The 23,918-nt window shown below is 36.1% G+C and overlaps 1 protein-coding gene and 1 pseudogene across 2 annotated transcripts in view; one reads left to right on the forward strand and one right to left on the reverse strand.

The window, feature by feature from the left end:
* NLGN1 (neuroligin 1) overlaps positions 1–23,918 on the reverse strand; it is a 779,124-nt gene that overhangs the window by 533,303 nt on the left and 221,903 nt on the right. The window lies entirely within an intron of this gene.
* LOC106700578 (peptidyl-prolyl cis-trans isomerase A pseudogene) lies at positions 10,201–10,656 on the forward strand (annotated as a pseudogene).

The following is a 23,918-nucleotide window of genomic DNA, read 5'->3' on the forward strand; positions in this document are numbered from 1 at the left end:
TCTATATCTCTCTTGGAAGATATCTTTCTTTCTCTTCTTAGGGTGCCCAAGGCAATTTACATGATTTGGGAAATCATTCAGGTTCTACAGCCAAGAGTCAGTAGTTTTAATACTTTACACACACACAAAATTGTTAGCTCTTGGTCTAAATGAAATAAGATAGCAAAAAAATTTTATTAACACAATATCTCCCAGTTGTCTGCATGGCGAACATAGTTCTCAGTTGCTATCTGCCTCTGGGTCTATATTAGTAGATATACCAGGGAAATGATACTATGTCTGTGGGAGAACTTTTCCACACAGGGCATGGCTGAACCAGCTTTGTGCTACATTATTTATAATCACTTTTCATATTCAGAAAGTTGCAATGATCTTAACTGATGTGAGATAATGATTACAAACATACATGGAACATCTTTTACTGTGGCAAATCTGAAGGGTTAGAAACATACAGATACTGCTTCAGCATCATGAACAGATGAGGGCATCATTATTCAAAGGAAGTGTTAAGCCACTTTCTCAACTAAAGAATTCCATTTACTGAATACTATTTGAGAAAAAAGAAAGTGAACTCACTCAGTCGTGTCCAACTCTTTGAGACCCCGTGGACTGTAGCCTACCATGCTCCTCTGTCCATGGAATTTCCCAGGTGAGAGTACTGGAGTGGGTTGCCATTTCCTTCTCCAGGGTATCTGCCTGACCCAGGGATCAAAGCCGGGTCTCCCGCATTGCAAGCAGATGCTTTGCCATCAGAGCCACCAGGGAAACCCTGGTGAATACTATTTAGTAGGTTTTATTTAAAATTTTCTTGTTGGATATTAAATTGTTTCCACATTGCGGATTTCAGTAGCATTTTAGATTTTAGTGGGTCAAGTACAGTTGGGTTTTCTTAACATCAAGAATTTTTTACACATCTGATTTTTTGAAGGGTACCTGGGAAGAAGGGCTGATAATTTTCCAGCAAGAAAAAAAAAAGGATTATAAAAAGAAAGAAAACAGATTTCCTTTATCTTATGTGCCTAAAGGCACTGAGAACAAATATCTGAGAGGTTTTGGGTTGCAAACTGAGAAACTAGAGTAAATATGTTTATGGATTATAGAAATATCTCTACATGATCTCAAGATTCATCATTCCCAAGCTGGAAAGAAAACCATTTCCTTGATCTCTCTTCTTTCTAGAATATTAGCAACTCTGTCTCACTTTTCCTTTATTTCAATCTGTTACTGTTGATGTAATTACTGATGCTTAAAAATTTTAAGTAGAAATATTTTAAGGGGTAATTGTCATTCATTTTCTAACAAAAACAGGCAACCACTATTTAGACACCATGCATTCCAGCAAGTTGATCACCATGATTTCCTCAAAGGGCAAAACATTTACTGTTCATCATAAATAACAATCGTTATCAACATTCCAACCACAGCTTATGCTTCTTTTAAACTACAAATAGTGCATCTTCAAAACCAGCAGTTTAAATGGGCATCTTAAATCACCAAAGTATAAAGGAAATGAGTCCTCTAAAACCTGAGTGTGGAAGTGATTTATTCTATATTGAAACTCCATAGGGTCTGTCCTCCTTGAGGAACTCACTCATAACTCTTATGAGAGTTAATAGGAAAGCAGATCGCATGTCTTTTAGAAATGAAGTGAGAGTAATTACTATATTTTATATCTCCCACAGCCAATAAATAGATTCAGCGATGAAACAATAGGACTAAGAAAGGTACAGGAACGTCTAACCATGAACTTTGAACTCATTTAAATCCAAAATAGTTCCTTTTCCATTAACGTAAGTATAATTCAAAGCATCATCCTTTACAAAAGATGCATGATGCATTCTTACATTTCAGAATCTGACCACAGTGCCTTTTATATTTTGAAAAAGGAATAAAAATATCAGCATTTCTCTGTAGTTAACTGTAGAATAATTATGAGCACCGAAATAATTATTATCCACCCACATTAAGGCTGCTTTTTATCATTCCCTTTGATGAAGGTCTAATATACTTTAAGTCTCAAATACATTAGAACTGATTATAAATTCCTTCATTACAGGTTCAATTCAGCAGAAGTTATTCATACTTTGTGTCACACATATCTGCAAAAAAAGGCAAGCAGGTTGAGGGTATCACTAGCTTCTGATTCAGAAAGCTGTCCATGAGAAATGTGTCCTTCTTAAGAGAATACGTGTGGAAATTTTAGAATTATTGAGAGCTCCCGGCTCCAGTGAGTCCCATCATCATGGAGATGGAGAACCCTCGCTAAAGACACTGCTGTACTCTTTCCCCACCCTCTTTACCCAACAGCCTTTGAGGTACACTGACTGTAAAAGATTCCTAAGGCAGTTTCCACAGAATGGGAAAATCTAAGAACGTAGTCATTGTTGTTTTGGAGCCACTGGAAGCTGGCTAAATCTTTTCAGGGATGTTGTTAGGACAAATTTATTTACAAAACTAAGATCAAGGATGTAAAAATCTAACTATGTCTGAAGAATATATGGAGGACAACACTAGACTTCAATACATTTTAAATAAAAACAAGTATATTATTATATCTGATTTTTTCCAAATTGATAAACATTTAAATACAATGACTTTAAAAATCAAATATCACAACAATTGGTGTCATTGAAAAGGTATTAAATTTTACCCACTGAAATTTATTCTATTTAATATAACTGCAATATATATCTCTTAAGAATGTAGAAATGCGGGAAAGTAATTGACTTGGAATAATACTCATTAATTTACTAACACTATACTACTTAAAGTTATCACTCTTCTTAAACAATTGATTATATGAACATGTATCAAAATATTATACCAAAAATATTTTCCTGAAAAATTTTCAATTAAAAATATTTTTGAATAATGCCATAAATCCACATTATGATAAAATTAAAATGTAATGCAAACAGCTGTAATGAGATACTAGAAGCAAACTTTGGAACAACTGATAGTTTTCAAAGAATCCATCTATTGTGCAAATTTTGATAGCACTAATATGCCATTCATGACGTTTCAGTATCCTTTAGGTAAGCTGACTGTTTATGGTAGTGGTTCATATGTACACATGCTATGGAAATTGATTTCCAAGGTTATGAAAGCAGTAGCATTCTCTATATTTACCCTTGTGTTTGAAGAAATTGCCAATATGAACACAAAACATATTCCCTCAGACAGTTCTTTAGGGAAGAATACAGATGAAAACATGATGTTTGGGAAAAAAAGAGACACTGTTGTTAGAATCCAGAAACAGAGGAAGAACAATTTTGGTCCCAGAGTGTTCTAAATAGTGTTCTTAGTGTTTTAAATAACACTGAACTGAAGAAGTACTTATTTATATTTATATGAAAAGTGAGTTTTTTCTTCATAAAATTACTTTGACTGTAACACTTTAAAGTCAAAAGCAATCCTGTCTAAAATAAAAATGATAAGATCTGGGAGAAAATTTTTAACTAGATAAAAAGTAAACTAGGTTAACCCCTAATCTGAGCATCACCAAATTTATACATGCTCATTTTATTTTTTAACACCATATTTGTTTGATTTAAAAAAAAATGCACATGCAATATTGCATAGCTTGAAGAATGTCAGAATAATGTTCCTTTCCCATCTGGGACAATGTGGCTGTCTGCTATATAAACCCTTCAGTACTTTGTGAGGATACATTCTGTACTGCCCTAGCTTTCCACATATTATCCAGAGATGTACTTGGAGTATGATGAGGATACAAGTGCCATCAGATGCTCAGAGATATCTCAACTTGGCTAGATGATTGGGATGGCATCAATAGTCCAACTTCCCTCTCATGGCTGCCAATATTCAGTCATTGAACAAATGTTTAATATATTATGTTCCGTCCTCTAGATATACGGTGGGCAAAAAAGCAAGACATTTGCCCTTATGAAAATTCCTTTTGTGGAGAAAGAAACACTGAACAAATAATCACACACATAAGTGCATATTCAAAAACTGTGTTAAGGATATTAAGTCTTGATGTTACCAGATGTTATACAAAGGGATCTGGTTGAGCCCAGGCAGTTTTCACTGAATAAGTGCAGTGTAGCCTGATTACTGAAGGATAAGTGAGTACTAAGCAGGAGAAAAAGCTGCAAATGGGTAAGTAGTGTGGGAAGATGTTCGACAGAAAAATATAGTACATGCAAAGTCTTAAAATGAGAAGGAAACTAAAGGTCAGTGTGGCTGCCAACTATGGTGTAGAACAGAGTAGTGAGTGATGACAATGAAGAGACAGACAGGCATCATTCCGAGCATGCAGCTCTTTCAGCCTGGGGAATTTTTTTCTTAATCCTAAAAGCAACATGAAGCCATTTAAAAGATTTAAGCACAAACTGATAAACTCTGCTCTATTTGAATCTTAAACAGAAAATCAGAAAGAGGCAAAGTCATTCTAATAAATATGACAGAGGAAACTTTATATAGGTTTTGGATTATATTTTTTATCAGACAAAAGTAGCTATATGTCACCAAAAAATGAAATCTAAGATACTAGCATATCTGAGATTTTATAAATATTTTAAAGCTTTCTATTAAATCCATACATGGATTTATTTTGCCTGAAAATCAACACACAGAAAATTAATATATCCTAATTATTCTTATATTCATAGAAAAATATAGCCCACAAGCTTATTCCTTTTTGGAGATTTCATTCCCATCTCAGTATATCAGGATGGCCAGCATGTCTACCTCAAAGTCAGTTTTAACTCCTATCATAGGTTTTGCTTTTTTTTTGTTTCTAAACTATAAATCTAGAAATAGTCTTGAACCATTCCTTCTTCCTCCCTTTTGCCTTAACCAGACTTCATTAATTTTTCAAGAGAAATTTTGTTCCTGTCACCTTTCCCCCAAACTATTACTAGCCTGGTCTGTGGCCACCGTTGCCACATGCTTGAATTATTCTAGTAGTCTTATAGTTGCTCCCACTGTTGTCCAGACTCTAGACTGTCTCCCAAGTCATCCTGTAGTCCATAAATCTTCAAAGTAGTAGATTACAATAGTTGTGAACCAAAAAAGAAGATTTAATAATTATCGTCAACTAAAATGTACACACATTCAACTCTTTCTAAGACTAAAATTGCAAGCACTCCAAGGGAATGGGAATGTGAAAGCATGTACAGCAATTTTGTACTGTGAGTTTTAAAATAGTTTTAAAGACAGATGAAAACTAAACATAGTTTAACACTCATTTTGATGTTTTAGAAATTCATGAGGAAAAATACGATTTTTTAAAATTCAAAATGGAAACAAATCATGTAAAATATGTTTTTTAAATACAGTTCAGATTAGTGTTTATTAAACACTATTTTCGTTGTTTCACTACTCTGTTTAAAAACATTTACTATCTCCTTATTCTGTATTATCTTAGACTAAATGCCCAAGAGTGAACCATAAGACACTCCTATTCTTTCTAGATTTCATCTTTTCATTCTACTGCTTTCCAAAATAAATCACATCTGAATTCTAATAAATATTTAAAGAGGAGCTAACACCAATTCTTTATAAACTCTCCCAAAAAAGATAAGAGAAGAGAATGCTTCAAGATTCATTATGCCAAGCCAGCATTACTCTGATATCAAGATCAAACAAACAGACTACAGAAAAGAACAGTACAGGAATATCAGAAAAAGTATCAGAAAAAGAAAAGTATAGGAATATCCCTGATAGATGTGGATGCAAAACTCCTCAACAAAATTTTAGCAAACCAAATTCAACAATATATTAAAGGGAATCACGTACCATGATTGAATGGGATTTATTCAAGGATTTATTGAACCATTCAAGGATGATTCAATATTCACAAATTAATGTGATGATATCACATTAATAAAGTAAAAGATATAAGTTAAAGATCATCTAAATAGATACAGAAAAAGTACTTGGAAAGATATTAAGTATCTTTTCATGATAAAAAAAAAAAAGAAACCAAAAAAAAAAACTTTTGTCAAATTGTAAATGGGTAGGTATCTCAGCCTAACAAGCGTTCTGTATAACAGACAAGTGTATAGGTAAAATCATATTCAGTAGTGAATTACTGAAAGCTTTCCTCTAAGATCAGAAACCAGAAAAGGATGCTTATTTTCACCACTTTTTTCAACATAGTATTTGAAGTTCTATCCAAAATAATTAGCCAAGAAAAAGAAATAAAATATATCCATCATATAAGAGTAAGCAAAAACTATCTACTTGCAAATGACCTGATATCATATATATAAACCTTTAAAGTTACCAGCCAAAAAATTGTTAACATTAATAAACTATTTCAGTAAAGTTTCAGAATATAAAATCAATATATAAAAATCAGTTGTGCTTCTATAGCAATGAAATATAAGAGAATTTATGAAAACAATCTGATATATAACACCATCAAAAAATTAAAATTCTTAGTAATACATTTAACCAAGCAAAATATTTATACAGTAAAAATTATAAGACATTGATGGAAGAAATTGAAGAGGACTCAAATAAATGGAAAGATATTCCATGTTCATAAACTGAAAGAATTAATATTTTTAAAAAGCCCATACTAATTGAAGGGATCTACAGATTCAGTGCAATACCTATCAAAATTCTAGTGACATTTTTCACAGAAATAGAACAAAAAAATTCTAAAATTTGTATGAAACCTCCAAGATTCCAAATAACTCAAACACTTTTGAGAAAGAATAACAAAGCTGGAGGTGTCACACTTACTGACTTCAAATTGTATTACAAAGCTACAGTAATCAAACAGTATGCACTCATATAAAAAATAGATACACAGATCAGTTGAACAGAATAAAGACTCCAGAAATAAAAACATGCATAAATGGTCAATTAATTTTCAACAGTGGAGCCTAGAATATACTATAGAGAAAGGAGAGTTTCTTCAATAAACAATTTTGGGGAAACTGGACAACTACATGCAAAAGAATGAAATAAACCCCCATCTTACATCATACACAAAAACATAATAATACATTATTAAAAATATATTAATAATACATTTATTATAAAAATTAATAATACATTAATAAAAACTCACAATGCATTGTGACTTGAAAAAAAATATGAAACATTAAACTCCTAGAAGAAAACATCTTTGTCATTGATCTTAACAATGATTTTTTTTTAATCTGATACCAGAAGACAACTAAAGCAAAAATAAACAAGTGGGACTACATTAAACTGAAAAACTCTGCACGGAAAGGAAACGATCAATAAAACCAAAGACAACCTATGGAATGGGAAAAAACAATTGTAAACCCCATATCCAATAAGAAGTCAATGTCTTAAAATGTATAAGGAACTCATTCAACTCTGTAGCATACAACAATAAAAATATTCAGAACGTGAATAGACATTTTTCCAAAGAAGACCTACAAATTATAAACAGGTACATGAGAAAGTTCTCAGCATCAATAATCATCAGGTTAATGTAAATCAAAACCACAATTAGATATCACCTCACCATCTCTTAGGATGTCTCTTATCAAAAAGACAAGAGATAACAAATGCTGGAGAGAATGTAGAGAACAATGAACCCCTATACACTGTCAGCAGGAATGTAAATAGGGACAGCCATTATGGAAAGAGTATGGAGGTTTCTGAAGAAGTTAGAAGTTGAAGTACCATATGATTTAGCAATCCCTCTTCTAAGTATACATCCAAAGGAAATGAAATCATTATCTCAAAGAGATGTCTGTACTTCCATGTTCATAGCAGCATTATCCACAAATAACAAGGTATGGAAACAAGCTAAGTGCCCATTGGCACATGAATGGACAAAGAAAATGGAGTGTATATATTTACCACCCCACCCTTTAGTTAGTGTGTTAGTCATTCAGTCATGCCTGACTCTTTGCGATCCCATGGACTGTAGCTCGCCAGGCTCCTCCGTCCATGGAGTTATCCAGGCAAAAATACTGGAGTGAGTTGCCATTTCCTTCTCCAAGGGATCTTCCCGACCCAAGGATGGAACCCAGATCTCCTGCACTGCAGGCAGATTCTTTACCATCTGAGCCGCCAGGGAAGCCCATATATACACACAATAGAATATTACTCAGCTTCAGAAAAGAAAGAAAGAGTCTGCTTTGTAGTAAAATGGATGAACCTGGGGGGCATTATGCTAAGTTAACAAACCAGAAAGACAAATAGACAAATATTCAGTTCAGTTCAGTTCAGTCGATCAGTCGTGTCCGACTCTTTGCGACCCCATGAATTGCGGCATGCCAGGCCTCCCTGTCCATCACCAACTCCCAGAGTTCACTCAGATTCCCATCCACCAAGTCAGTGATGCCAACCAGCCATCTCATCCTCTGTCGTCCCCTTCTCCTCCTGCCCCCAATCCCTCCCAGCATCAGAGTCTTTTCCAATGAGTCAACTTTTCGCATGAGGTGGCCAAAGTACTGGATTACTTTGCCAACAAAGGTCCATCTAATCAAGGCTATGGTTTTTCCAGTGGTCATGTATGGATGTGAGAGTTGGACTGTGAAGAAAGCTGAGCGCCGAAGAATTGATGCTTTTGAACTGTGGTGTTGGAGAAGACTCTTGAGAGACAAATATTACATGGTGTCAATTAACACATGGAATGCTTAAAAGTCAAATGTATAGAAAAAATATAAAAATAAGTGGTAGGGTTTGCAAGGTCTGGGAGTGGGAGAAATAGAGAAGGGTAAAAACTTTCAGTTATAAGATGAAGATGGTTTGAGGATCTAATGCACAACATGATAACTACAGCCTTAGGTGATAACAGTGTACTGCATAACTGAAATTTTTAAGAGAGCATAAGTTAAATGTTCTTACCAAACATATGTGAGGAAAAACCAAATAATAAAAATAGAATGCTTCTCTTCCCACTGTAAGTCTCGTCACTATTTCACAGAAGCGCACTCTTGCACTCACATCTTGGGTGTTTTATCCCATAGCATTAATTCTTTAAAGTTCTATTTATAATAAACTCAGAGAGGAGAAAATGAGATGGATATCATAGGGCATCTCCTCAACAATAATATGGAAAAAGTTTTTACCCTGAAAAAAGGAGTACTACTGTATTTTTCTGCCTCAACTGCTGTATTCGGGATATGAACTACAGGTAGTTCTATATGCCTCAGCAAGACCTGATTGTGAAAATACCTTGATTCATGGACATCACTCTATTTTAGGTCCATGAGTTAGATAAATAAATTGAGGCAGTAATTATTAAGATCCTATTATCCAAGTGGGTCTCACTGGGAAAGAAACCAGTGAAGCAAGTCCTCTAATGCTGAAGTCCTAGGTAAGCCTAGTGGCTGAATGTGTGTTCCTGAGATGACTACGTGAGTTTCCAGTCTCCTGCATGCCTGTCCTTGTTAATCATCTGTGATCCCCAATGAAGCAGTTTTACTCTTTCTACTCCATGTACTCAAGCCCACAGGGGTTGACTCTCTCTTACCATGTGATCTCGAATCTGTTGGGGACACAGTTCTGTGCTTTCTCACCTGATGTAATAAATGTCAAGTTTACACTGGATACTGTAGAAACACTTCTGAATCCAGTGATCAAATGGCCAGATTCATAGGGCAGACACTAGAGCTGGAAAGGGACCCTACTGAGTGACTATCAAATCCTCGCTTCACAGGTCCTCAACAAAACGAAAGTAGAGCGTGAAATGACTTTACCTGGCCCCAGAGCTGGTCAAAAGCAGCGCTAGGTCAAGATTTCAGGTTTCTTACCTAACGAGCTCCTTTAAAATAAGCCACATGGCAATAAAGGACAAGCAGGAAAATGGAAAAACTGAGTGTGGAAGTATCAGATATAATATAGATATTTTTTAAATAAACCACAAACTGATAGACTTATCATAATTATATTACAACTAAAAGCCTTTAGGACTTCCCTAACCAGTATTTTATTTAGAAGTCATTGAAATTAAACTTTAAATAAAAATAAATATTTACAGAAACACCTTTAAATGGAAAAACCAGAAAAAATATTAAAAACAAGCCGATAGACTAGGAAGGACGAAGATCACAGAATTTAAACAAAATAAGTAATGTAACTTAAGAGGGACAACTTCCTCACATTGAATATTATTAGTAAACTAAATTGCTATGGAATAATTTAAGTGCAGACAAATGAAGTATTCAACCTGACTTAAAAGAGGAGCAAGAGGCCTTGTAGACACAGCCACCCCAGAGCCTCCTGTGCTGTCTAGCCATGGTCAACCCCACCATGTTCTTCGACATCGCTGTCAACAGCGAGCCCTTGGGCCATGTCTCTTTCAAGCTGTTTGCAGACCAAGTTCCAAAGACAGCACAGTGGTGACTTCACACGCCATAATGGTACTGGTGGTAAGTCTAGCTATGGCAAGAAATGTGATGATGAGAATTTTATCCTGACACATACAGGTCCTGGAATCTTGTCCATGGCAAATGCTGGCCCCAACACAAATGGTTCCCAGTTTTTCATCTGCACTGCCAAGACTGACTGGTTGGATGGCAAGCATGTGGTCTTTGGCAAGGTGAAAGAAGGCATGAATATTGTGGAAGCCATGGAGCTCTTTGGGTCCAGGAATGGCAAGACCAGCAAGAAGATCACCATTGCTGACTGTGGACAAATCTAATAAATTTGAATTGTGGTTTACTTAACCACCAGACCACTCCTTCTGTAGCCCAGGAGGGTACCCATTCACCCCCATCTGCTTGAAATATCCTATAATCTTTGTGCTCTCACTACAGTTCTTTGGGTTCCATATTTTCCTTATCCCCTTCCAAGTTTAGATGGATTGCAAAGTTAAATTTATGATTATGAAATAAAAACTAAACAATTAAAAAATAATAATAAGAGCAAGAGCAGCTAGGGCTAATGCACAGCCTTATAGGCCAATGAAATAGTGAAATGCTCTGTTGTTCAGTCACCCAGTCGTGTCTCTTTGTGATCCCAAGGACTGCAGCATGCCAGGCCTCCCTGTCCCTCACCATCTCCCAGAGTTTACCCAAGTTCATGTTCATTGCATAGGTGATGCCATCCAGCCATCTCATCTTCTGAAGCCCTCTTCTCCTTCTGCCGTTGATCTTTCCCAGGATCAGGGACTTTTGCAATGAGCCGTCCTGCAGATTAGATGACCAAAATACTGGTGCTTCACTTTTAGCATCAGTCCTTCCAGTGAATATTCAGGGTTGATCTCCCTTAAGATCAACTGGTTTGATCTCCTTGCTGTCCAAGGAACTTTCAGGAGTGTTCTCCAGCACCACAGTTGGAAGACATCAATTCTTGGGCGTTCTGCCTTTTTTGTAGTCCAGAAAATGCTCTGTACAGGTCAGCAAATTACTTGTTGTCTAGAAACCTCTACTCTAGCACCTCAGATGCTTTAGCTCTAGCCCCTTCCCCAGATGTCCTCAATGTAGCAGATTTAAGAAACTAAAGGATTGATGCCTGGCACAGCAGGGGGCTCCCAGCACCAAAAGACATCGCTATATAGGCTGATAGTCTTTCTAACTAGACAATTTATATTTTAAATATTACCTCTGGACTAATCTGAAAGACATTTCTAAACCCAGAAGCCTATGACTCTAAAATGTATTTCCTAAAATACACAGTAATACTTTTTGGTATTGTGAATGTGTTTAGAGACAGATATGTGTGTGTGTGTGTATGTGTTTCATTGTTTGTTGTTTGCTGTTGTTCAGATGCTAAGTCGTGTCCAACTCTGCAATCCCATGGCCTGTAGCCCACCAGGCTCCTCTGTCCATGGGTTCTATACACAAGAATAGTGTAGTGGGTTGCTATTTCCTTCACCGGGGGATCTTCCAGGACCAGAGATCGAACTAGCATCTCCTATATTGGCAGGAGGATTCTTTACCATAAACCACCAAGAAGCCTGTATATATAGGTTTAGAGACAGATACATACATACATATATATATATAAAGGTTCAAATACTGACTCTTTCATGTGCCAATTGTGTAACTTTGGACATGTTTTTTAACTTCATAGATTTCTTAGCAGCCCAATGCCAATGCCCCTTAAATATTGTTGTAATAATTAAGGCACCTAGGAAAGGGCTTAACATAGAGAAGTTTGGTTAAATTTTTGCTTGTCTTTCACCTCTCTCCTATCCATTGACTCAAAACAAATTCTTAATATGCACACACATACACACACACTCACACATATACTTCCTTTCATAACAGGTTCTAAAGAAAAAGGACTTAGAATTAGGTCATTCCCACTCAGTCATCTACCAGCTATGTGACTTTTGCAATGTTCTTATGCTCTGTATTACTCAAGCATCTTTAAATATAAAGCTGGAAAATGTCAACAGAATAGAATCCAGTAAGACTGTTAAAGTACTTCTGCACCTAAGAACAATTTTCCTATTATCTATAATGACAATATGCCAGAAATAGCTTTCTGGATGATCTTGTGTCTAACAAATAATGGATTTTCATATATTTTTAACAGTTAGGCTAAGCCAAGAAGTTCAGCATACTGATTAAAGTAGAGGTTCTAGAACTCTGCTATCTAGTTCAAATCCTGCCTTGGCTAATTACAAGTTCTGTGATCTTAATTTCTCTATTTCTTCATTTCTTGGTTTGTAAAATAAGGATATTAATAAGGACAGCTACCTATGAAGTTGTTATAAGAACTAGTCAAAAATATCAAATTGCTTATCTGATACAATGTAAATAGGCAACCAAAATACTAGCTATTGTAGTGAAGTAGGTGGTATTATCTTTACTTAATAGTTTAAGAAATAGAAACTAATGAACTTGTTCAAGAAAACTGACACTATATTAACTACTCCACATGGTTGATCACACTGACTCCTCATAACTATTTCAAATCCCAGGATTATTATTATTCTGTTAACAGGTGAGTTGGAGAGGGAGTCTACAGAATAGAAAAATAACAAATTAGTCCAGTATCTTTTTCTGTAAACAGGGAGCCAGGATGTGGACCCAGATCTGTATTATTCTGAAACTCATACCATCAGGACTATTCTGTGCCCTCACAGAATATCACAAAAATGTTTTAAAAATTGCATTTAGGGATATCAATAGAATAGCAGTTAAAATCCAAGAGAATCTCAATGAGATGGATATCTATATCTGAAATCTGAGACTCCTCACTCACTCTCCTTCTAATCTGTTACAGGGCATAGATGCATTGAAATGATGAAGAAAACAGTAAATGAAACAATTACAACTGAGGGAAAGTAGAGCATAAGATATGCTGAGTAACTCTTCTATGGTAGGAGGAAAGAGAAACAAGACTGTATACACAGGATTAAAAAAAATAAAGACATGTGTGAGTACTGTGCTCTGCAGAAGGAAGGAGTCTCATAGATGTCCTGTCCCTAACAGAGACATTGAGTATGCAGGAAACTAGCTTTATACAAGCAAGGCAGCCTGGAAGAAGTCGGGAAGCATGATCTATATAGATGGAGAATATCACATTTGAACCAAATCTGTTACTTTGACCCAGGGCTATGGACCCCACAGGTACATTAGAGCCTAGATGAAGCTATGAACAATTGCTCTCACAGTACCCAAAGGCCTTACAGGCATGAGATGGTTCACCGCAAAATGACACCTGCCAGGATCTGTAGTGAAAGAGCCCACATTAGTAACAAAAGAACTAGGTTTTAGGTTGAACTCCACCATTTATTTAATTTGTGTGACGCTGTTCAACTTACTTCACATCTCTAAACCTCCCTTGCTTTAGCTGTAGAAAGGAAAAGACAATGCCTTCTATCCATCTCAGGAGATTATTGTAGAATCAAATAAGATGATGTTTATGAACAGATTGCAAAAGGCTTTTCTCATGTAACATAGGAACCTTGTATTACGCAATTATTAGTAAGTGAAGCGTAAATCATGGGGACTACCAGTTACAAAGGTCACAGTTATGACACAAAGAACTGGCTGCATCACATATTCAAAAGAAAAGTATCTGTATTATCTTAAAGAAAAAATCCATATATACTTAAGGCAATTATTAAAATTAAAATCCACTTGTATCCTTATATGTCTATAAAGAACAAGTTTTGGAATCAGATTTCCTGTTGCTGAATTCTGGTTCCACTGTCCTACATATTGTCAGACTTTAAGCAAGTTACTTGAAAACCCTGGTCCTTGATTTATCCATCTGTTAATTGGGAATAGAAATATTATGAAGCTCATATTAAACGTGGTAATAGGGCTTCTCTGGTGGTCCACTGGTCAAAATCTGCCTTGCAATGCAAGGGACATCAGTTCAATCCCTGGTTCAGGAAGATCCCACATGCCGCAGGGCAACTGAGCCCATGTGCCACAAGCAATGAGCCTGCACTCTAGAGACCGCAGGCTGCAGCTACTGAGCCCAACAGACCACAACCACTGACGGCTGCGCGATGTGCCCTAGAGCCCATGTTCTGCAGTAAGAGAAGCCGCCACAGTGAGAAGCCCGGGCACAACTGGAGAATGGCCCCCGCTTGCTGCAACTAGAGAAAGCCTGTGAACAGCAACAAAGACCCTGATCGGCCAAAAATAAATAAATAATTTTTTTTTAAAAAGTGGTAATATATCTGGTACTTTTAAGCCAGTCTCTGGTACATTTTTAAGGACACACTAAATATTAAAAATTAATATTAAATAGTAATTGAAACATTAAAAAACTAGATTAATTGATACTAGGGCAAGTGTACAATAAAATAAAATAGGTATTTTATGATGTCTTTATACAAGTAAACATTCCAAATGTATTTAATAAAACTATTACCCTTTTGATATCTAGCCATTATAGATTTGAAAATGATTACCAGCAAATGAAAATTAAAAAAAAAAAAACTTGCTTTTTTATCATTTTTGGAAAAATGTCAGGTCTGAATTTGTAGCATTATAAAAAAAATACAGAAAATTTAAAAGTAAAATGTCATAACAATTCTTTATTTCCATTGTAATAATAATCATCAAGAAGAGAGTTGACAGGTTTGAGACAGCTAGCATTTCTCATTCTTTACTCAGTTAAGACGCCAAAAAAAATTTTGAAGAAAGGTTAAGAATGATATTCAGTATGAGATTATGCTTTTAAATGATTTGAACATTAAAATATTCTTGTTCATTCTATTATCATCTCAGACATTCTAGCTTTATTTTATAATGTGTAACATGTTTTAAAAAGTGAAATCACACTATAATAAGCAGTTGCTTGAGGGTTAACTCCACTCACAGTGAGCCTTTAAGACGCTCAGTTTAAGAATATCTATAATAGGAAGCATGACCAGTGAAAGCTTGCATTCTATTTTGTGCATGAACTGTGTTTTGGGGAAACCCATGAGCAAAATTAAGGCATTTGATCTTCAAAATACAAACATGCCATCTTAAAACAGGCTTATCTCTCAAGTATTTAATAATTACTGGATTACAAGAATCAATGCGGGATAAGAAGCCCCATGCTTTATTGATTTCTCCTTCCACATATTTTCATTCTACCCTTTAAGCCATTAAAATGCCACAAATCAGGCAACTTTTTGCAAGATAGTCCAAAATAACAATACTTATCAAAGATGACATATTTAATACTTATATTTTGCTATTGGCAATCAAGAATGCCTTTGAAGAAAAAAAAATGTACCCATATAAATATAAATGCTTTTATATTTAATCTCCAATATTTTTACAATGAAAACAGCAAGCACATTTTTTCAAATATGGAAATCACATTTGATTTTGTGAAATATTTCATATTTAGATAAACAGCCATGTCATGAATATCACAGAATTTTTTTACTATAGAAAACTGGATCCAAAAATAAATAAATAAATAAAATAAAAAAAAAAACTGGATACAAATGTATTAAAATTTAAAGCAATAAAAAATATGCACTTGACTTCAGGCAAGAGATGTGTTTCAAAAATTTGCACATGAATCAATGTTTGTAAGTTTTAGATACACTAAGAGAGGTTGCAGTGTTGAAACCCTGTGGTGAATTATTTGGATAAATAAATTCCATTTACAAGAGAATAATCACTCCAATGTGTGTTTTCTAAGTTACCATCCCTATGTATTTCCCCTCTGAATAGGATTGCATCTGTATTTGGGCTCCCCAGGTGGCTCAGTGGGTAAAGAATTTGCCTGCAATGTAGGAGACATAGGAGATGCAGGTTTGATCCCTGGGTTGGGAAGATTCCCTGGAGGAGGACATGGCTACCCACTTCAGTATTCTTGCATGGAGAATCCCATGGACAGAGGAGCCTGGAGGGCTATAGTCCATGGGGTTTCAAAGAGTCAGACACGACTGAAGTGACTGAGCACACACATCTGTATTTATTTAGTATTAAAACCCAGCTTTTCTTGGCCATGTTAAGAAACACTAGCTAATGTTTAAATTGCATAGAATTAGAGTTCATTTATCCTTTGTGATTCATCTGAAGATTACTTTTCATTGAGAGCAAATGAATTTCAACATAATTTTGTTGAAATGGAGTAGAAATCTGTAGGCAACTAAATTGTTCCAGACATTTCTGATTAAGCAGATGGACAATGAAAAACCTCACAAGAGAACAAGAACATAAAAAGACTAAAATGGTTCATCATCTTAAAAAAGGAAGAAAGGAAACTGAATAGATAGATTCAGGGCAATTTCAATGTACAAAACTCAGACTTGGAAAGCTTTCTCACACTGCCCTTTTTCTGCATTTGAACTTATTTTTCAGAGTTAATGCCTATAAAAAATCAATACAGTTTAGTTTGCCAGACAGTGCTTCTCCAACAGTGTGCATAAGAACACCTAGCTGCTAAGTCGTTTCAGTCGTGTCCGACTCTGTGCGACCCCATAGACGGCAGCCCACCAGGCTCCCCTGTCCCTGGGATTCTCCAGGCAAGAACACTGGAGTGGGTTGCCATTTCCTTCTCCAATGCATGAAAGTGAAAAGTGAAAGTGAAGTCGCTCAGTCGTGTCTGACTCTTCGGGACCCCATGGACTGCAGCCCACCAGGCTCCTCCGTCCATGGGATTTTCCAGGCAAGAGTACTGGAGTGGGGTGCCATTGCCTTCTCCGAAAAACACCTAAGGAGCTTATTAAAAATCACAATTCTTACCTCCCCTTTCTCCTGAGACTGGTCATGGTTCAGCCAAGAATCCAACAATTTGATGATGACTGAGGTCCATGGGCTAAAATTTGAGGAAAACTTGTGTTCTAGATTCTTTTCTATTTGGGGAATCTTGACTCTTTTTTTTCTGTTTTGACTCTCAACTGGAGTAAATGAAAAGTTGTCCATAAATACATTAAAATTGACCACATTGCGTACATGCTTGGCTATGACACATATTAGCTGTAAATGTCTGTGTGATTGCAAGCTCAAGACTAAGGATGCCTTCTCTTTGAGAAGACAATGCCCAGAAGAAACAAAGTTGCCCACTCCAAATAAAGTTGTATTTTGTGGGAATATTTAAATAGATAGAAGGTAAAACTATCATATATGTAAATAAAATCAATGCAAACACATATGTGACATTAAACATACTAAGTAGCTCTATTCCTTTGCTTTCATATTTATAAATCTACTAAAGAAATAATCTTTATCTCAAAGTACTTCACACTATACTGGTGTGAATAAATAAAATTTATTTGATTCTAACAAAATTTTTTATTCTTTGGGGTTCAGCTATCAGCAGGGATATCTACTTTACAGTGGCACATAATGGAAGAAAAAAGGCTATGCAGGAAATCCTAAATTGGGAAAGGTCATTTTTAGACAATGAACCCAGCGTGAAGCAGTTCAGAACTTTCTGTTTTAGAGTAATTAAGGAGTGTAACATAAGGAAGATGTGAAAATTGTCAAGAAATACCCAAAGGGGATAAACATCAAAAAGTGAGAGACATTTACTCCCTAGAACATAATGAAATAAACAGAAGTATAAAAATGCAACAGGAACAGAGTACTGTGATCCAAGCGTAGTGGCACCATCTGTGGCCTGGGAAATGAGGAATTCTTGACCTTCTGTCTAGCGTAGGAGCCAGGGAAGCAAGGGACTATTATTATATAAAGAACTAAAGTCTTATTCTCTTTGTCTACAGGCTGTGGATATCTATATCTCTCTCCCCGTTTATGTGTGTGCCTATCTTTGCGTGCATGGATGTTACATCTGCTTCTGTCTGTGTTATTTCTTTGTGTGTGAGCATCTGTGAGTTTTTCTGTCTAGTTAAACATGTGTTTCATTCTTGTGGAGTTACATGTCACTCACTTTGCTTTGGTCTAAATGGCTCTGAATGTATGAGACTCTGACTGGCTGCTTATTTGCATGCTTCACTCTGCCTTGTGTATCTATCTGACCAGGCACCTGCTTTTTTTTCTCTTTCATATATATTTCTCTGTGTCTCCATTTATGAGTCTCTCTTGCTGCTTCCGAATGTCTTTGACACTCAGGGTTCCATTCTGTTTGTATTTTTGTGTGTGTTTTCCTCTGTGAGCCTCCCCACTGCATCTCACTGTATCTCTATCGTGGCTGTCTCTGAGTTTGTTTTAGATGGCATGCATATCTCGTTCTGCATTTCTCCCTTTCTCTCTCTTTTTGTGCCTGTGGGTATGGTTTGTTTGTGAGTGTGTGTGTGCCTTTCTCTTGCTCCCATTTATGTGTGCATCACTGAGTGGTTATCTCATTGTGTCCACTACTCTCTGTCTGTCTCTCTGTTCAGCATGCCTGTGGGAAAGTAGGCAGACAAGAGAAGCTCCCATGATACACACCCTCTATCAGACCCAGTCTGTCAGTGAAAAGACTTAAGGAAATTATTTAGCCTTTTACTGCCTCTAGACAGCGCTACAGCTAACATATTCCATAGAGAGATGTTAATATTCATCTTCCTTACCTTTTCTAATACATCTGTTGACACTGAAGTTTTATACTTAGAATATCTATTCTGTCATCTAAATGTCTTTAAGCCCTATTTCCTCAAGAAGAAATACATGTATAAAAGTAACTTTTTGTAGGATTGGTGTGAAAATTACAGATGTAAACTTCTTAGCACACGACCTGCCACATAGTTGGTACTCCATAAATTCTATCACTACTTTCAGGGCATAAATTTTTGTTGAAAAGTTAAATTCCTCTAAGGAAAACTGCTACATAATCAAATACTTTAAAGAGAAATTATGTCACACAATGTCTCTACTTTTTAAAAGACACAGAAGAACATTATAAAAGGGACCTTGTCAAAGAAATATTATGACAACTTTTTGGATGGAAAATATATTAGAAAACATATTTCCATACTTTCAGTGACCCATGGGATTAATCCAGTAGCTCTAGATTATGCACTTTCTTAGTTCAATTAAAATATAACCCAGATGACATCTACAGCATGAGATAACCTATTGCATCCTGTTCCCGTGGAGCAGGTGAGGACATTGAGGCCAGGAAGACTGACTCAGTAACTTGTCTTAAGTTACAGGCCACAGTAAAAAAATGTGCTACCAAGACCGATTTCCTTCAGGTTTATACTCCATGCCATTTATAATGCATTTTTCTATATCTACTATGAATTTCAAAATTTTTTTTTAATTTGGTGTATCCTGTAAATAGATATTCATTCACAAAGTTGAAAAATCAATCAATAAATATCAAAGTACATTGAAAAGTCATGGTCCCATCTCATCTAGCCCTAACTGCCTGTTCCTTCCTTTTATGTCCAATCCTGTAGATAACTACTTTTCAGTTTTGTGTGTGTTGTTTCTGTATTCTCCATGCAAATTCAAGAAAATTATTTCTACAGCCATGAGCAATTATAAACTATATGCATTTTTACTCTTTTTTACATAAAGGATAATATTTTAAATTAACTGTTTTGCTCCCTGCTTTTTTTACTTAATGATATATCTGGGAGTTTTTCCATATCTGTAAATATAAAACTCCCTCATCTTTTTTTTTTTTTTTAATACTGGATAGTGATTTCACATTTTTTAAAAAAAAATTTAATTAATTGTGAATACTTAAAGGGGGAAACTGAAGTGTGGTAACAAGATATAAGGCTATAGTTTGAGAAATTCCTGTAACGATTTTCATTCATGGTGGTAAGGAACAATACAAATAAAAGGAACGAGCTGAGCTTGGAGCACAGGATAAAAGTTGCCAAGCCATACCTGCTCCCTTTCCTGTTCTCCGTCTGAGGCGTGGAGAAATACCTACAGATATTTTACTATTTATTCCCCAAAGCAAAAGTCCATAAAATATGAACCTTGATAAAACAGGAGCTGTTAGAAGGAACTGAACTTTTTGAAAATATACAGTGCTCACAAATACAATAGTAAGTTATCAGTTTACAAAAACCATACACAAAGTTTTTTCAGTTTTGTACAATAAATTTTTAATGATTTTATAGTAAAACAAAGTTGCTGAGATTTTTCTTTAATTCCATTACCTTTACTGCATTACAATTAATTTGGTTATCTGTGTATTATGAGGGAATTAACATTTGAATGACTATGAGCCTGTCAGGAACTTTGCTAGATGTTGTATGTACTTTATCCTACTTAGCACTTTCAAAGACCTAATTGTCACAAAGTTACACAACTAAATACACATATCTGATTTGACTTACTGTTCTCTATCCATCCACAGTTTACAGTAGACAAATATGACTAAAAGCTTCAGAAAATTCTCCAACAGTAGGATTGCTTTTGTGGGGCTCACAGGACCGGTTGTAATAACAGTAACTAAAGGAGGAAGTAGAAGCAGATTCATCCACTGTCTTGAGTGTTGCCCAGTGAGATCTCAGACATCCCTTAAATCTCAGATCAAGTAAAGCATAATCAAATAAAATTGCCAGAAGTTATTTTTCCATGACTGAGGCACATAACACAGCCCATGTTTGAGCTATATAACTCTATTAAAAGCTGCTGCTGCTGCTAAGTCGCTTCAGTTGTGTCCGACTCTGTGCGATCCCATAGACAGCAGCCCACCAGGCTCCCCCGTCCCTGGGATACTCCAGGCAAGAATACTGGAGTGGGTTGCCATTTCCTTCTCCAATGCATGAAAGTGAAAAGGAAAATGAAGTCTCTCAGTCGTGTCTGACTCCTAGCGACCCCGTGGACTGCAGCCTACCAGGCTCCTCTGTCCATGGGATTTGCTAGGCAAGAGTACTCGAGTGGGGTGCCATTGCCTTCTCCATCTATTAAGAGCATGGGTCGCTAAATCTACTTTACATTTAAAAGGGACTTAATCTTTTTAGAAACATATATTGCTTCACTGTGTTCTCCTAATCACCTTGTACATCAAGGGCTGATTTTCTTATTTTAAAATACATCCATCTTATAAATATAATGACAGAAACATTGTAAGTTAACTCCACCTTTCCAAAATCTCATCACTAAGCAGTGATGGCAACTATATTACCCATGTTTGATCTGATACCTTTCATGGAGATCAATCTAAACCATCTTCAGATTCAGAAATGACCAAGTGCCCATGATAACAATATAATCATTAAGTCATTCCAAAAATGAAATGATAAAAGAAAAAAATGGCAACTATAACATCCATCAAATCCATCCATCCATTAGCAGTGAACCAATTCAGTCTTAGACATTTGTTAAAATGAATTAGATAGATCTATATGTTCGGACATTAAAATTATGTAACACACATGATTAAGAAGAAAGGTACATTTCAGAACAATATGAAAAGCATCACCTCATTTGCACAGAAAAAGAATTAAACTTACACATGTTTATATGTACACAGATATTCCCTTGAAGGATAACTAGAAACTGTTTTAAATTGTTTTCACTAGGGAGAAACTGGGCTTCCCTGGTAGCTCAGCGGATAAAGAATCTGCCTTCAGGAGACCCTGGTTTGATTCCTGGGTCTGGAAGCTCCCCTGGAGAAGAGATAGGCTACCCACTCCAGTATTCTTGGGCTTCCCTGGGGGCTCAGTGGGTAAAAAATCTGCCTACAACATGGGAGAGCTAGGTTCAGTCCCTGGGTTGGGAAAATCCCCTGGAGGAGGGGATGGCAACCCAATTCAGTATTCTTGCCTGGAGCATCCCCATGGAGAAAGGAGACTGGTGTGCTACAGTCCATGGAGTCTCAAAGAATCAGACATTACTGAGCGACTAAGAAAAACAGAACAGGGAGTAAGTACACTATGTGATATGGGGAAATAGGTTAAATGTTTACTTTTTCACTTACACTCATCTCAATATTCCATTTTTATCATAAATATATATATATTTATCATTCAAAATATCATATGGTCATAATTTTCAACTGCTGTTACACTTGAGACAAATCAAATAAATACCCTGAAATGTTTGCTTTTCTTAGATTACTTCTTGCTCTATGATGCTTTGACTTTATTTGTGCCAAAATCTCTATTGACTCTGAATAAATGTTTGATTTCTCCAATTAATTATAATGCTAGTGAGGAGTTTAAACTACACAGGGATAAATGTGTTGAATTTTTAGATCATCAATAAAAAGGCCACTCAGAATGACATTCTGGTTAGATGAACAACACACACTATCATCTTGATCACCAGTGCACATGACATTGAAGGTACAGACGGGCAACTTAAAAGTATGTTCAAGAAACACTCTCTGAACCTTTAAAGTCTTCCAGTTATCTGAACTCACAATAGCAATTATTTCAGCTGACAAACTACTGAGTCTGATCTGAGACTCACATTTAGGACATAAATATAACATTTGAACCCATTTATGATAGTGTCACACTTTATTTTTTGGGGCTCCAAAATCACTGCAGATGGTGACTGCAGCCATGAAATTAAAAGACGCTTACTCCTTGGAAGAAAAGTTATGACCAACCTAGATAGCATATTGAAAAGCAGAGACATTACTTTGCCAACAAAGGTCCGTCTAGTCAAGGCTATGGTTTTCCAGTGGTCATGTATGGATGTGAGAGTTGGACTGTGAAGAAGGCTGAGCGCCGAAGAATTGATGCTTTTGAACTGTGGTGTTGGAGAAGACTCTTGAGAGTCCCTTGGACTGCAAGGAGATCGAACCAGTTCATTCTAAAGGAGATCAGCCCTGGGATTTCATTGGAAGGAATGATGCTAAAGCTGAAACTCCAGTACTTTGGCCACCTCATGCAAAGAGCTGACTCATTGGAAAAGACTCTGATGCTGGGAGGGATTGGGGGCAGGAGGAAAAGGGGATGACAGAGGATGAGATGGCTGGATGGTATCACCGACTTGATGGACGTGAGTTTGAGTGAACTCTAGGAGATGGTGATGGAAAGGGAGGCCTGGCGTGCTGCGATTCATGGGGTGGCAAAGAGTCAGACACAACTGAGCAACTGAACTGAACTGAACTGATGATCCCAATAAGCACACACACACATATGCATGTATTTCTATATCATACAGAGAGAAACATCTAAGAGTGGTTTTTACACTGTTAAATATTTAAAACAAGTGACAGCACTAGCAACTGTAGACTAATACATTCCTTAACTCACATTATTATGTAGGGAAGTTAGAAGCATTGCAGCGTGAATTAAGGACAAAGTGTCAACCTTAAGTTTAAATAAGGACTTTTCAAAGAACAAATGATATATTCCATGGACAGCTGTCTAGAAAATGTGTAGCTTTTTATGCATGCTATTTTTAAAGTCTGTTCATGTATTTTAATTCCCTGACTCACAGACCATCCAGGTTAATGGATAGCACTTTTTGGCAAACAAACAAACAAACAAATAAATAAAAATAGCTGACAGAAGATTTTTAAGAATGTTAAAAGAATTTGTAAACAGAAGCATCAGTTCGTGAACCTTTCACATAATCTTGTAAAAATAGTGGTTGATGAGAGAAAGCTACTAAAATATTTTTCGGTGTTTAACTACATATTTGGGTGCTGCTGAGTTACTTCAGTTGTGTCTAACTCTGTGCGACCCCATAGACAGCAGCCCACCAGGCTCCCCTGTCCCTGGGATTCTC

The sequence above is a fragment of the Bos mutus genome, chromosome 1, assembly GCF_027580195.1.
Source record: "Bos mutus isolate GX-2022 chromosome 1, NWIPB_WYAK_1.1, whole genome shotgun sequence".
NCBI lineage: Eukaryota > Metazoa > Chordata > Mammalia > Artiodactyla > Bovidae > Bos > Bos mutus.